The following is a 17,249-nucleotide window of genomic DNA, read 5'->3' as shown; positions in this document are numbered from 1 at the left end:
AAACGCAATGTTTTTTCATCAAATTTCCTTTGATTTACTTCCTCTTTCTCTCTGATATACTCTTATATTTTCACTCTCCGTTTCGAGATGTAAATGCTTTTAAAAGTGACCCGACCTTGTAATTTTAATCTCAGTGCGACTGAAGATGTTTCGCTTCAAGAACACATACCCTCACACATTGGCGCCTCGCTAAACACGTACAAGAATAACAAGTTAGATGACGAACAAAAATATTCGTGCATAATAGTAAATGTAACCTAACACACACGAAGAAGCGAGACTTTGTGCCACTGTTTTAATATCACCTTAAAGTATAATATATTATTTTAATGTAACAGTATTTACATATCTATTTGATGACCAATTGCTAAATCAATAGAAGTTGAAACATTCAACGTTAAATCAAGCCGAGGCACCTAAAATCAATTCTATAAATGTTTGCTATCATTCAACAGTTGTTTGAATCCATTTCTGCTTTTAATTTTTTTAACTTAATTGCGCCGTGTAATCCTGCTATTACAGACAGCTTAACGGCAATAATACATACTTGTATAGTATTTTAAATTCCAATATTCGCTAAAATGCCAGAAGTATTTATTAACAAGAATTATTATTAATCTATCTATCTGTGTGGTTGTTTTAAATCCATATTTTCTATTTATGTAGTATTTTAATCTATATATATAATATATAACTCTTTCTTTATTGAGTGACTGACAAACAACGCATAGCCTTAACCAATGGACCTAGAGACTTGAAATTAGGTATATCTATACCATGAGTATCCTAGAGGTGCACTAAGAAGGGATTTTTCAAAATATCCACGGATTAGGGAATAAATGGGAATTATACATATTTTCGGACCAAAGTGGCTTTATTTCCGTAACTATTATTATTAGGGGTTTCAAATTTATCATGCAAGTAGGTTATAACAATAACTAAAAACTGTTTTACGGATATTTCGGAATTCCCAAGAGATATAAAAGTAAGTAATAAGAGTAAAAGTAAATTAACAGGTCACACATGTTCCCCTTGACACTATAGGTTATAGGTAGACATTATAGGTTTCTCACGATATTTTTCCGCTAAACACGATACGAACTTTAATAATAATAGTAGTAATAATACAAGCCTGTAAATTTGCCACTGTTGGGCTAAGGTCTCCTCTCACTTTGAGGAAAAGGTTAGGAGCATATTCCTCCAAAGGTCCAATGAGGGTTGGTAGATTCTCAAGTGGCAGAATTTCGTTGAAATTATACACATGCAGGTTTCCTTACGAGTTTTAAGCAAACGTAAAATTCAGAGTTTTTGGTTAAGATTCGCACTTAACTACTGGGCTTTCTCATCATAAATAATAAAGCAATATAAAATTCCAAAGTATGAGATATAAGATGACCCGTAACTTAATATATTATATTTTCTAAGTACAGATTACGATGCGAATTGACTTTTATGAACTCCCTCGAGGCAATAAATTAAATGAGGGTCTGAGTACTGGTGTATCGTCGCTGGTGATTTATTTCTCTCCTCGTATGTTAAGCAGCTCGAAATAAAACGTCATTCTTTTTTTCCGTTGTACTCGGGATCGTTCTTATTTCGTATCGTATTACGTATTCAGTTCACGAACAGGATATGATACATATAAATTATATCACAGACATAACGCTTTATAATACATTGCATACATTTATGCATTCAAGAGAACACCAGGGTTTTTATGCGCAGTTTTGAAACTTATTTTTTTTTAAATTTAATTTAAATTATAATGTTGCGAGTTAATCAAACTATTATTTATTCAAATAATATCAAAAAAAATATTTTTAAACAACTGTTACTGTGTCGTGTTGATTTAAATGAATTAAACGAGAAGATTCTAACGAAAAGAATCGACGAGAAATTCAGTAGTTACTCTTATTCATTATTTTAATTATGGAGTAGTATCGATAGAGTACAATTATAATTATATATATATCCTACTTAGAATTGAACAAAAACTAATCACAAGATTTTTTATCATTAATAATTAATCTATTCATAATCTTATGTTCAGTAATATGCCTTATTTATAATTTTTTTTGACATGACATTTTTTATAGGTTAAGTAAAAGTAACTGTAGCATCTTATTTAAAAACAGGGAATGTAAACAATCATCAGATATTTGTTTACACATGTTTTTTTTATGGTTCAGGTTGGCGCACGAGCATATGGGCCACCTGATGGTAAGTGGTCACCATCGCTTATAGACAATGCCGCTGTAAGAAATATTAACTATTCCTTACATCGTCAATGTGCCACCAACCTTGAGAACTAAGATGTTATGTCCCTTGTGCCTGTAGTTACACTGGCTCACTCACCCTTCATACCGGAACACAACAATACTGAGTGCTGTTACTTAGCGGTAGAATAACGGACGAGTGGGTGGTACCTACCCAGACGGGCTTGCACAAAGCCCTACCAAAAAGTAAATATACTTTTGTTTTGTTATATTGTTTAAATATTCGTTTCAATTTTATGTATACAGCTGTTGATAATATATCACGGTAGCAAAAGTAAGTCACTTGCAGTGTTACATTGTCCGAACATGCTAACGTCGTTCGAAGAGATAGCCTGTCTCTCGGATTTGTAGACGAGGGTTCAATAGACTTCTAATGTCAGACGAGAAATCAGATTTATTTAGTACAAAAACGAATTGAGTAATTTACAAGTATTGACGTTACAATAAATATTCTCAGATTTGTTTAAATTAAGTGATTAATATGTGTTTAGATTTATGTAAGAGTTATTGTAATAATGAACCTAGGTGGCCCAGTGGTTGGAACGCGTGCATCTTAACCGATAATTGCGGGTTCATACCCAGGGAAGCACCACTGAATATTCATGTTCTTAATTTGTCTTTATAAGTCAGCTTGGCGGCGAAGGAAAACATCGTGAGTATATCATCATATGTCAAATTTCATAGAAATTCTACCACATGTGTATTCCACCAAACCGAATGGAATGTCATGGTGGAATTTGGTCCAAAACCTTCTCCTCAATGGGAGTGGAGGTCTTAGCCCAGCCGTGGGAAATTGACAGGCTGTTGTTGTTGTTGTTATTATTGTGAGTGTAATTCATATTTATATATAAATAGTCTACTAAATTATATACGAGGGTGTGTATTTAAAACAAATTTATTCTAAAATCGTAAATATACTAATAGGAATGAAAAACAGTAATAGAAAGGTGAAAAGAAAATAAAAAATTAAAATATATAATAACAGGTGATAAATAGGAATGAAAATGAAATGGGGCGAGAGATAGGGCGTTGAAATGGACAAGAAATTAAAAAAGTCAACGAATTATAAATAAAAAAATTGAGACGATAAGAGAAGCCTTATTTTTTTTTTAATAAATGTATTATTTACATTAAGACCTTAATAGTACAGACATAGAAAATTAAACATAGATACTGTGTACGGTAGCTATTTTTTTAAAAAATAGTGCAAAGAATGGTAATAGCATTAAATCAAAACTTTTTCTTCACTTCTTGGATAAAATACTGTGTAAGCCGAAAGAATCCAACATGTTTCCACAAAAAGTATGTGAAAAATAAAGAAATCCATAGTCACTTGGTGTTTATTTCTATTGAGGATATACATGAGTATAGAAAATTTACGTAACATAGACATCACAGGGATTATATAAAGTCGGCAAACACTACAACCTTATTAAATCAAGTTTGGCTGAACCTCAAACACTTAATACAACTATCGAGTTTATACTCGTACATTACCCAACTGTAATCGGGAACAAACAAATTAATATAGGCGGCGTTGTTTTAGCGGCATACTGTGCATAAGAGCAACAACTTCAAGGCTTCCGTACAAGTTCGCTGTGAGTTGAAAGCACACGCTGAATAACTAAGCGTTTCATAACTTAAACTACTAACTTTGCTTTCATTAAACTCTTACTAGAAGTTTGAAGTGCCTTAGCATTCTACGTCGACATTTTTTTCCAATTTTTAATAGCTAAACAGCACAACACATGTACCATTTCTGTTACGTAATCATTTGTTTTCAATTACGTAAAGAGTATTTTATTTGTTTTTAATCTTCGAAAAACATCAATTAGACAGTGACATAATTTATCACATCGGTACAAACATACTGATTGAATTTGTATTTACATTTCCCTTCTATTTAGGCGGAAATTAAATTATTTAAAGGTTCTGACAAGTATTGTGAACGTTCATTCGGAATTGCTTTACTAATGACAACGCTCGTAACAATTCGCATCGCTATAGTACGCTATTCCAATTTTAGGTTCGAAAGTCAAAAAGCGTTACATAAAGAGCTGGAGATTCGAATTAATTTACACGTAATAAATTAAGATATAATTGCTATTGCATATTTGACTTTTAATATTAAAAAGATACGGTTCGATTTTCTTAAAAAATATAAATCCTAAAAAAATTCAATGTATTTTGCAGGATACCCTGCATATAAATATACAAATATAACGAAAACTATCTTTCGTTGGTCCTTTGAAGTAATTTGATTCATAAATTCGTAAATATAGATATCTAAATCTATAGGCTTAGTATGACTGCAGATTCGAAAGTTATATATTAAAATCCCGGATCTGCAAATAATAGTTACCGGCTTTGTTAACCAAGTGAGCCCCAATGGTAGCCTGGGGGTAGGAAGATTGCAAACCATGTAAAATCGGTAGTTCTATATCTGATCTCTCGACGATCGTGTTTATTATGGGTATATTTACTTTTAGTTATACCAATACTATATGTAAGTATAGGGAATAGAGATGAGATAGTAGATGCAGTTGTATTCAAATTCGTAGAAATTGTCTAGATATTTGCTAGCTGGCGAAAATCGATTAAGATATCACGTGTAAAAACAAAATGATCTTTTAATAAATATATACATATTTAAGTATAAGTTACTTTAACTTTAAGTTATGTTAGGCTTAACCAAATTCACATTAAAGATGTTGTTTATTAAAATGTATCGGTATAAGCAGAAGTTGTTTGTGTGAATTTATTAAAACTGGGTTTGGATGTCTTCTGCTCGTAGGTATTTGTTTACGACGACTAAGTTCGTGCCATATATTATTTAACTATTATTTTCAAACATCATTACTTCTAATTGGTACGGTCTAGGTCGAAAGTTGCGTTAGACAAGTGCAAGATATTTAATATAATAATGCTGAATAGTACATTAATATTTTATCATAAAAAATGCTTGAAATTACTGTTGTAATTTCTAACATTTAAGTTAAAATTTTCTTAATCTCAAAATTCTTGCAGTAAAAATACAAGTATAATAGCGTTTTGTGTCTTAAGGATTACATAAAGAAAGTATTATTATTATTAAGAATAAAAGCGTAGTAGATAAGATACGTTGAAGCGTGATATTTGTTTTATATGTATGGTATGGTCGTAGTATCATAAAGTACGAAAGTTATTAACATTTACAGGAACAGTTTTACTTATAAAAATGTGTTTTTTTGGAGTTTCTTGGTTGACGAGAGGAATTCCTTGATATTATTCCTTTTTTGAAATTCAAATCAATAATGACGGAAAGACAAAAATTGTCTTTTAATAAAGTTTATCTATAAGTTCGCCAGTCATCTAATTAAATGATAAAATGGTAGCTAAGAACAGAACAACTGGACAACTGACCAATATCACGAACATAACGCAACATTATTTAATTAATTATTTAACGATAACGATTGTTTTTTTAAGTATTGATAGGTGGTGAAATGGCAGGAGGTCACCTGATAGAAAGTCTCTACTAACGCCCATGGACATTTGCAACACCAGGGGGCTTGCTAGAGCATTGCGTTGCGTAATGTTGTTTTCTTGAAGAGTTCCAAATCGTATCGGTTCGGAAAAACCGCAGGCGAAAGGTGTGAAAACAGGACAGAAAAATACTATACTGTTGTTCTGGTTAACGAGCTCCGCGATAACGAAGATGTATCTAAACTACAATAAAAGACTCTAATATTAAAAATAATCTTTCATTTCATAAAACATATTATTCAAATAAATGAAACTGTGTATTTTTCATATTCAAAGACAACTAGCACATTTTTTTAAAAAGTTAAACCACTAAACAAGTATTATGTTACATTGTTATTTATAAGTCTATATTTATAGACGTCTGATATAGATAAGGCCGTGTCTAATTTCATTTCAAACTTTAAAAAAGCTCGGGAAAATACTCGAGAACGTGTTTACCTAAAAACAGTTTGAACGTAGCCAAAATGCTTAAAATGAATCCTTCTATAGCTATAGCTATAGCAGACTGTCTTTCCATTTTTCGCTTTCCTAACAACTAATGTATAATATTATATAATATGAACATTGAAATAAAACTAGTTATAACGGATTTGAATCGCGTATATTAATTATTTTTAACATCACGACGTTTCGAGCACTTTACAATGTTCGTGGTCACGGGTAGACTCGGAACGGGTAGACTAGAAAATTTAAGACAACATAATATGATCATACTTATAATAATTGTTAAATACATAAAAACGACAAAGGAAAAAAAAAACAATTCACTTAAAATGAGTTATATGGATATAACTTTTTATACTTTCTTATTAAATAATGTATTCGAAAATTTATAAATAAAACATTAAAATAAACTAAATAACATTCACAGTACATAGTTCCGTGTCCTCAAGTATACAAATAACGAAATGTTTAACGAATCCAACTGTTTCGACAGCCAAAAAAAGTAACAACAACCTCTGACTACAAGTTAGAATGAATCAAACTAATCAAATTAAAAGTTTTACGAGAAAAGAATTAGTTAGCGCCCTCATTACTTTTCTCCTTCAATAATAATTCAAAGGTGTATAAAGTTTTGCAAGTATAGAAACACAGTGTTTGTCCTACAAAGGCTTACATTTAATTTAACTAAAAGTATATTGTGCTGATCATCAGTATATCACCAACTTTTGTAAGAGATACATTAAACTTATTATTTAATGCTTCTTTATTATATATATGTATTTATAAAGTACTAAATATTTATGTGAGTAGTATTCAGTTTATTTGATTATATAATATGTAACATCTTACAAAGTTTTTATACATTATTATCAATCAAAATAACTTCAAATTGTTAAATAAATAAATATGTCAATGGTTAAGTTTGAAACCAAAACACTGGCTCATGATACTATTAACGATTTTTCTTGGAAAATAGGAAATAAGTATGCTTAATCTTCGTTTAAGATAGAACGTTTCCTTGTTTAAGTTTTTGTCAAATCATGTGAGCTGAAGAGTAACAACATCCTTCTCAGATGGATCTGAAATTTTACGTGTTTGTTCAAACTTGAAACAGCCTGTATATTCCCACTGCTGGGCTAAAGGCCTCCTCTCCCTTTGAGGAGAAGGTTTGGAACATCTTTCACCACGCTGTTCCAATGCGGGTTGGTGGAATACACATGTGGCAGAATTTCTATGAAATTTGTCACATGCAGGTTTCCTCACGATATTTTCCTTCACCGCTGAGCACGAGATGAATTATAAAGACAAATTAAGCACATGAATCAGCGGTGCTTGCCTGGGTTTGAACCTGCAATCATCGGTTAAGATGCACGCATTCTAACCACTGTGCCATCTCGACTCTCTATATATTGTTATATAAACTTTTATTTTTCACTAAGCGTCGACCACATGTTAATTTATTTGATTGCTAGTACTCAATCCAGTACAGAATGATATGTGATCCATTAACGAAAAATAAAACAAAAGCTAATGAGATAAATTTAGTAGATGATCTTAATATGTTGTATCTTCCACTTATTCTTCGATAAATATAGAGCACCCACTAATTAATCTCTAAATGACTGGCTTCCATTTTGGCGCCATAATTATACAACACTCTGGAGAGAAGCCAATGTGTATGGTGTATTTATTACAAAGACGACTCCAATTACAATATTTGCTCCAGTATTTTATAGCAGAATGCTAGAGAAATAAAATATATGTTTGGACACAAGACTAAGAGATTCGGATGATTATGATCGATTAATTGTTATACTGAGTATTTAATGAATTAATGTTTGTATATTTGCTTAATTAGCTTTGTTGTTGTTGTGAAGTTATTTCTATCACATACAAGCTAAACAATTAATATTATAATTTTACAAGTACATCTGAAAATTAAACAATGCCATTATTATGGTATATCATGCACTTATATAATTTTGATCTACGATCGAATCATATAAAGGCATAATGAATAAATCAAATACCTTATTTAAAAAAAAATTGAGAGTATTATTCTAAATTCAAAATAAGGAATAATGAGTCTATTGAATTTGTAGTTGTCCACCGAAGGTTACATGATTTAGAGTTATGCACGAATTATACAAAGTTCTGTGTGGGCACAGAAACTAAGTTAGTTGAATATTACATGTACCCTTACATTTAAATTTTTTTTTATGACATAGGTGGCAAACTAGCAGGACGCTCACCTGATGGTAAGTGACTACCACCGCCCATGGACATTTGCAATACCAGGGGGCTTGCAGGTGCGTTGCCGGACTTTAAAAAAGGAGTACGCTCATTTCTTTAAGGTTTCCATGTCGTGTCGGTTCGGAAAAACCGCCGGCGAAAGCTGGTTGCACCAAATGGTTGTGTGAGGCAGGAAATGTCAAAGAAATCGCGCTGTGGATTTTCGGACATCAAGGTGGTGCGGGTGAAACTTAGAATTTTGATGAGATGTCCGAAGGTGAAATTCAGCAGCCGGGTGTAATCCGAACAATTCCTCGGAACAAAACATTTCAAAAATACTTCTCATAACATATATCCAATAAAAGTTAGAATGACTACGTTTCAAATATAAAAAAATCAATAAGGTCACGATTTTTTTCGGTATCAAATTATCCAATTTTTTCGGTCTTGTAATTGAACTTTGTGTAAAAAGAAAAAAAAAATGTTACCCGTTAACGCTCGTTGGCTATTCGGGGAAAATAATATTATGATGCTAAATCCCAAGGTAAAAGAGAGTTCCTGCTGCAATATCGGCAGCAGTGAAATTTTATTTTCGCTTTATCGTTGGGATATTTTGCTTTTACAGTCTTTAAATAAATAATGAATGGTTATTTAATATACGACTTTAATAAAGAAGAATAAAATCAGTGACTGTTAATTTTACAGCTGAGCAATAACGATTTCTTCCTTTAATTTGGTGCGAACATTTTCGTATATTTATTTAACGAAGTTTAATTTGATATCTTGTTCACTTTAATATTTATATTTAAAGTATTACATTTATTTAAAGTTTTTGAAACGATTCAAAATATATTTTTATTTTTAATTTTCCAACTTATAGTCTGACATTAAAAAAAAGTAAAATAAAATCGATCTTTAAAAAATATTCCGTCATTTTTTTTTGTGTATCTATTAGGTTGGGGAAAAAGTCTTTTAGCATATAGTATGTATGAACTTGTAATAAAATCTCTTTGGCTATAATCATCTCTATGGCCATTTGTATCTGGCTGGTTTTGGTATCATTAAAAAGTTTTAATTTTAAAGAAGGCACTTCCAAATTCAAATTAGGAATTTGTGTGATTTTCATTTGTTTTTGTTGTTGTTAAAATGAGTGAATCTAAAGAAGAAATTCGATACATTTTATTATAAAAAAGGTAAAAATGCAACTCAAGCCGCGAAAAAAAATTGTGATGTTTATGAACCTAATGCAGTATCTGTGAGAGTAGCGCAAGTTTGGTTTAAGCGTTTTCAAGCAGGAAATTTTGATATCAAAGATGCATCTCGCTCTGGTCGCCCTGTTACGGACAAAATTGATGCCATTTTTGAAAAAGTGGAGCAAGATCGGCATATTAGTAGTTACGATGTAGCTGAAGAACTGGCAATTGACCATAAAACGGTTTTGACTCATTTGAATAAAGCTGGATACACAAAAAAGCTCGATATATGGGTGCCTCATGAACTCACTGAAAGAAACCTAATGAACCGTGTAATCATTTGTGATTCTTTATTACGACTTAATGAAACCGAACCATTTTTGAAGAAGCTGATAACTGGTGATGAAAAGTGGATCACATATGACAAGAACGTGCGAAAAAGATCGTGGTCAAAGGCCGGTCAAGCTTCACAGACTGTGGCAAAACCCGGATTAACTCGCAACAAGGTAATGCTGTGTGTATGGTGGGATTGGAAGGGCATCATTCATTATGAGCTGTTACCACCCGGCAGGACCATCGATTCAGAACTGTATTGCGAACAATTGATGAGATTGAAGCAAGAAATTGAGAGAAAGCGGCCAGAATTGATCAACAGAAGGTGTGTGGTTTTTCACCATGACAACTCTAGACCTCACACATCTTTAGCCACTCAACAAAAATTACGAGAGTTTGGCTGGGAGGTATTAATGCATCCGCCGTATAGTCCTGACCTTGCACCTTCAGATTTTCATCTGTTTCGGTCTCTGCAGAATTCCTTAGGCAGTGTCAGGTTAACATCACGAGAGGACTGCCAAAACCACTTGTCGCTGTTTTTCGATCAGAAGCCCCAAAATTTTTACAGCAATGGGATCATGTCACTACCAACAAGATGGCAAAAAGTTATGGAACAAAATGGCACCTACATACTTTAGTCAAATGTAAATAAACTATAAAAAAAACTTTTTGAATTTTCATATAAAATACGAAGAAACTTTTTCCCCAACCTATTATTTTAATCTGGTGGGATGGAAATGATAACGTGTAAACTATGGGTAATAATTTACTCGTTTCCAAATAGTCATAATAGAAATTGGAATATAAGAAATTACTTATATAAAAGTCAGGGTTCTAAATTGCATCGGTTGTCTTTGTGTCAGATTCTTAAAATTCCAATAGAGAGGTAAAAATGCTATAATCCTCTATTTCTTTTACCTCATTTTTTGACAAATTCGATTTGGTAACGAAGTGAAATATTGAACGGCAGATGCGGTTTATGTTCTTAATGTCCCCAATAAATTAACATTCACTTATTCTTTTATACTTACAATGTTTAGTTTTTTTACTTTATTAGTAGTAAGCGTTTTTACACATTTTTCATTTATATAAGAATGATTAACATTAAAGTCTTAACTATATACAGGGTTATTGGTAATTCGACGTACATCCGCTAGGTGATAGGGGTGACTATTTGCAATAATTTTAACCTCCATATGTATGCACTGTATGACTATGTATACTGTATGATTCTATCCTTAACATTATCCTTACGAAGATATAATCGTGCTTAATGCAGATTCAGTAGTCGCGTCTTATTTGGAAAAAAGTCTGCGGACCATTTGGAGTAAGAGAGGCCACGAAAATCCTATCCTCCTCGAAGACTTACTTACGTAAAGAAAATTACGAAACAAAATATCATATACCAGAGAGAAAGAGGTACTGCAGATTTTGGTATTAATATTACGCGATCTTCGATAGTCATTTTTATAATTGTAGTAGAATAAGAACCATCTTGAGGCCTGATAGTAGACCGGACTAAACAATCGCAAGTTGGAATCTGTAGTTTACGCCGTTTCGCCAGTATCATCCGTAGATGTACGAATTACCAATAACCCTGTATATATATAATATATATAAGTAGCTCACTGGCTGTATCTGTTGTATCTAGGTATAAGTTACAGAAATAAACAATTTTTATTTTTTATTTATTTATCTATTTTCAACATCAGTATATAGTATATATATATATACTGATGATGAAAATGAATTACAGGTTACATTATCACACGCAGCGATCTCATCCAAGCTAACTGTTTAGAATAGCAAGATGAGGTTAACTAAGCTAAGAGTACAATACACGCATACAATTTAGAATTCACAAAATAAAATATAAATATACGTAATATTATTTGGTCGAGTCGATGTAGAAAAAGTTTATTAAATTTCTATGTTGTCTTGGGTCTGAGTGTTTATGGCACCATCGTCACTTCTGATTTTCCACCACAAAAGTGCTTAAGCTACTTACATTGGGATCAGATTAAAGTATGTGATGTTGGCCAATATTTATACTTAAATGTATACCACATTATATAAAGTCATATAATTAATAGGCAATCATTATTAATCTATTTCAATAGTCACTTTAAATCGCCACAATTAGAATGATACGGAAAACTTCAGAATGGTATGTGTTAAGACATCTATTTTGGTTTCGTCAAATGCAAGCCAATTTTCTTACTTGAAAAATCTGCCACGTCAGCTCTTCGTGAAGTAAGATTCGTTTTGTGAAATGTACCGATTCAGCAGCTACTACTTACTTTGTAGTTATCATCTTTGTCGTATCTCGTCTCAGTAGAAAAAATATTGCTCAATAACATTGTACCTAGTTGTTATTTTAATTACATAGAATTAAGCCATCGTCACATTTTAACAATATATGGGACCATTTATTAACCGATCACCTCTTATCACTGATCAATTTCTATTCAATTGTAATTACAGTGGACGCGTTCATTTTAACATTATGAATAAATGGAATTTTAGCAACTAAAGCGATGTATACGTATACATACTATATCCATTGAGTGAAGATTGTATCAATAACAGTTTTTTTAATGTTTTTAAAAATAACATATTAATTTTTTCTGTTGCAGGTTATTTTGAATTAAAACGACAAAGGTGTGATAATCATGGAAATATTATATCTGTAAAACTCGGCTTAGGCATGTCTGTATTGATCAAACAACCTAAATAAATAGTGTTAGGATTCTTTATTTAAGTAACTGACTGTGGACTTTACATTTTTTTTCCGTTGAGATTTCGCACCAGTATTTTTTAAATGCACAGCATTGAGTAATAAATAACATATTCCATTTTTAAATACTTGTTATTTTTAAATAATATCAAAAAATTTAATATGTAGATTGCACGTGTATAATCTGCATAGTAATTTAACTCATAAATATTGGTTACTGTACCGAAGGCTCTTATTGTTATACAACGAAATTTCGCTGCGAAGTGCAAGCGCTATACTGAATATACTCTGGCGGATTCTTGATGACTCGGCGTGGTGTCTAAGACTATGCGACCTGATCTCGGTCGATGCATTAGTGTCCCTCGTGGCGTTGTCCTCGAACTTAGTTAATGCAGTTGAGCGGTTTCAGTTTACTTAACATAAAACGTCTTTCTCGATATAGTGCCGTCCTGCTCATACCTTATGTTACCGATGGGGTTACTTGTGATAGTAGTTTTAGGGACAGAGTTTACCCTATAACGTCTTGGGAAATGGAGTGTTCTTTTATACCACCTTGTTGGGTTATCAAATTCGTAGGTGAATTATGCATCTAAATGCTGTAAATGGTTGACGTGTGATAACGTGATCCGAGTACATAAGTCTCCATCAGTTATAATTATATTCAAACTAGTAGTCGGCTCCGCTCGCGTTTAATCGTGATGGTTGTCATGTACTAGACTAAGAGAATTGACTTTCTTGGAGTTCATAGCAAATATCATCAAAATCGGTTCAGCAGTTTGTTAATGAAAGAGCGACAGACAGCACTCTGTCTGTCTGTCGCTCTTTCATTAACAACTTTTACATTTATAATATTAGTATAAATTAAATACAAGTAAATCCGTGAAATTAAGGTAGTCTTTCAATATAAAATAACTGTATGGATACCGTCATGCTACGGTCCATCTAACCGACGCTACTCTTCAATATTCATAAATCACTGTAGATGTATGCCAACAGCCTACGCCTGTCAATGGGAACGCGTTGAAAACACCTGCGGCTAGCGGCTAGTACTCTGCGGTGTACGTACGTTCAAAATTAGATAAATCACACCGGACAGGGATTTTCCTATAAGTGAATTCGATATATCAAAGAAGATTCTCTAAAAATACATTCAATTTATGTTGCTTACAATGATCGAACATTTTATATTTATTATGTAATCTCCTCATGTTATCAAATGTATAAAATTGTGTGATATAAATGTATAAAGTAATGTATTTTAAGTCAATATTTAAACTGTACAAAATATTTTCTCAATCAAAAATAAAATAGTATTTCACAGTGGACATAACGATAAGTCTAGCGTTGGACGTAAATTTTCTTCCTTTTGGCGTCAGAAACTCTCTTGAGGATTTTTGGGAATCTTTAAAATGCAGTAAGAAAACATTGCGCAATTTCAGCTAAAAATTTGACTGTCTTGAACAGAAATACATTTAAACATTATTCTATTCTAAAAATAAGTCTGTTTTAATAGAACTTAACTACTACTAAATTGTTATGAAAAAGTAATCATTGTAGATTATAACTTAGATTAAATCGGATATTGATACTTGTATTCTTCTTATTTATTTTAAATAAATCTCTTTATAGTACAAGTGTTTCTTTTATAATTTCTCTATTGATATATTTTTCTTCATTCTTCTTTATATAACTCTATATATGTATAAGAAAGGAGTAACTTTTTTATTAACGAAGACAGGCAAAATCAGAAAATAAAAATACTTTTTTTTTTATAAAAAAGAAATTGAATCCGTATATTGTACACGTTAATATCTGAAACTACTGAACGGATTTTCTGGCGGTTTTCACCGGTGACGCTCAGCTTTGAGCAACATTTGGGCTTTGTTTCTTTGAAATCGAACGTCGAAGAAAGTATTTGTGTAAGCAGAAGGAATCGTTAATATCGTGGATATACTACCCATCTAATGTACGAATCGCTCCTAATCAAAAGGTTTCATCCTGTTGTGAAATTTTGGAATGCGTAAACGACGGCAGACGAAGGCAATCGTTACCAGATAGCTAATGTTTTAACTTCAATCAATAGCCCAGCTGCTTTATTACAAATACAATATTGCAGAACATAATTTCTCACTTCAATAATATTTTATTAGTACAAAAGCTATCAAGCTTTTGTACTAGCGATTTTCTCGTGGACGAAATCAAGGGCATAAGTTGTTCCTAAATAAATATACCATACAAATGTCATTCATTTGAGGACAAAGACTATAAATAAAGAATATATTTCTTTAAACATTTGTCCATCTGTCTGTCTCTCCGTTATCAATCAATAGAAATTAATGATTTTCGTGAATATGCTGAAAAAGAAGTTATTATTCCCATATGAACAGATCGACATATTTTTTCAAAATTTCTACATTATAGATGATTCTATTAAAGTAGTAATGCTTTGATAATATTTGTTTTGAAGAATTTTAAATATTTAGCATGTTGTGTAAAATACATACCTATGTATTTTACATACTCGTACTTATTATGTAGGTTGGGTTGTATAGGTAATAATCTAAATCATAATTAAGTGCTGGAGACGTGGAGTGCAGATGTGTATCATTACATAGTATAACACAAAGTCTCTTGCCGCTGTCTTTCCCTATGTATGTTTAGATCTTTAAAATTACGCAGGATTTTGATGCGGCTATTTTAAATAGATAGAGTGATTCCAGAGGAAGTTTTTTTTATATATAATACTGGAATGTATAGTAAATAACAAAAAACCGACCTACAGTAAAAAACGTCATACAGCATAAAGCAAAAAATCGTGAATGTATGGAATGGTAACAAAATTGTTTGTCCTTCGAATCGCATTTCCTATTCTCTTCTATTAAACCAGACCTTAACAGAGAAGCCAAAAAAATGTGATTTAAATATAGAAAATTTATTATAATCTAATACAGGCCTAATAAACATTCAGTCGCAACCTTTTTTATCTGTGCCTGTGCTATGGTCACGTTTATACAAAGCATTCTTATAACATTCATCATCATCTTGATAATTTGTTTTCTCTTACCATTGCTGCCGGGGCAGCCTGCCTTTCAGTTTAGATTATTCTCTTATATATTCGTAATATGTATTCTCGTCTCAAATATCTAACTCAACATTTCCGACCCAGTTGAATGCGTTTTACATCCATAACATTTGTGACTCAGCATTGCGATTCATCATACAACTCTGAGATGACAGTTTTATAAATATTACCTTTTAGTTTAAAAGAAACCCGAGAGTCGCAAACAAACCATATATACACTTTGACACTATTTAATAATATGATTAAAATTTTACTTTATTTTTATTACGAGCTGAGATGGCCCAGTGGTTAGAACGCATGCATCTTATAGACCGGGAGATGATAATGACAAAATTTTTGGTCATTTGTACCAGTATGGCGGTTCTTCAGGGGTCTAATCACGTAAAGGCAAAAAGGAAAATGATGGTCGTAGCGCTCGCACCGGCGGCCCACTCGCGTGGGCTTTAACCGAACGCGTCAGAAAAATAACGAGTGTCGAACGATTTGTTCCACAAAAATGCTTGTATTTTCAGATAGTCCAAAAAAAAGAAGTAGGCGGTAGCGTAATGCCATACTTCTCGGGTGTGGCTTACAGCCCGCCATACCGACGCGAATACGTTAATTTTAATAAAACAATTTAACCATTTGTACCAGGCTAATTTTTGCATAGCTAATCATCGTCGAGTAGCCATTCACGAAAATCACCTTGCCATACTTTTCCGACTGTTCCCAATGGCCGCCATACCACTGCAAAGGCGTAATATTTTTTTTATCGCCAAACGATTTGTACCAGTATTGCATTTGGATTTTTGGAAAGTATTTGGTAAAATGTGACCGTTATTATTTTTCCCATACTTCTAGTAGGAGGAAAATGTGCTGCCATACTTGAAATACTTAATTATTTAACGCCTTTTTAAAATACGACTGTAAAACACGTAAAATCATTTTTAACATCATGGTATCATTATAGTCTCGTCATTTGGATGCAATTGTACGTAAAAAAAGTTATTACAGATTGTATACATGGGGCGGATGACTGTCAGACTTGAGCTAAAAGGTGAAAAAGAAAAACAAAATTGGATGATTTGTACCAGTATGGCATTTGGATTTTTGGAAATTATAGGATACAATGTAACCATTATTATATTTGCCATACTTGTAGTAGAGGGAAAAAGTGGCGCCATACTTCATCAAAGATCACGTTTTTATCTTTCGACATGTTTTCAAGGTACAAGACATAAAATGATTTGTTACAGTATAGCATCATCCTATTCGGTTCATTTGGATAAAATTTAACCTAAAAAAATAATCCCATACTATAACTATATTATACAACATAACATCTGCTTATAAGGCAAGATTGCCGCCACCTAGGTGTTTGAAACTTTGTATTTATATTCGTTAAACCTCAAACTTACAGGAAAAATTAGTGCACTACTGGTACAAAT

The sequence above is a fragment of the Vanessa cardui genome, chromosome 13 (genome assembly GCF_905220365.1).
Source record: "Vanessa cardui chromosome 13, ilVanCard2.1, whole genome shotgun sequence".
NCBI classification, from domain to species: domain Eukaryota; kingdom Metazoa; phylum Arthropoda; class Insecta; order Lepidoptera; family Nymphalidae; genus Vanessa; species Vanessa cardui.
Note: the sequence above shows the minus strand (reverse complement) of the source record.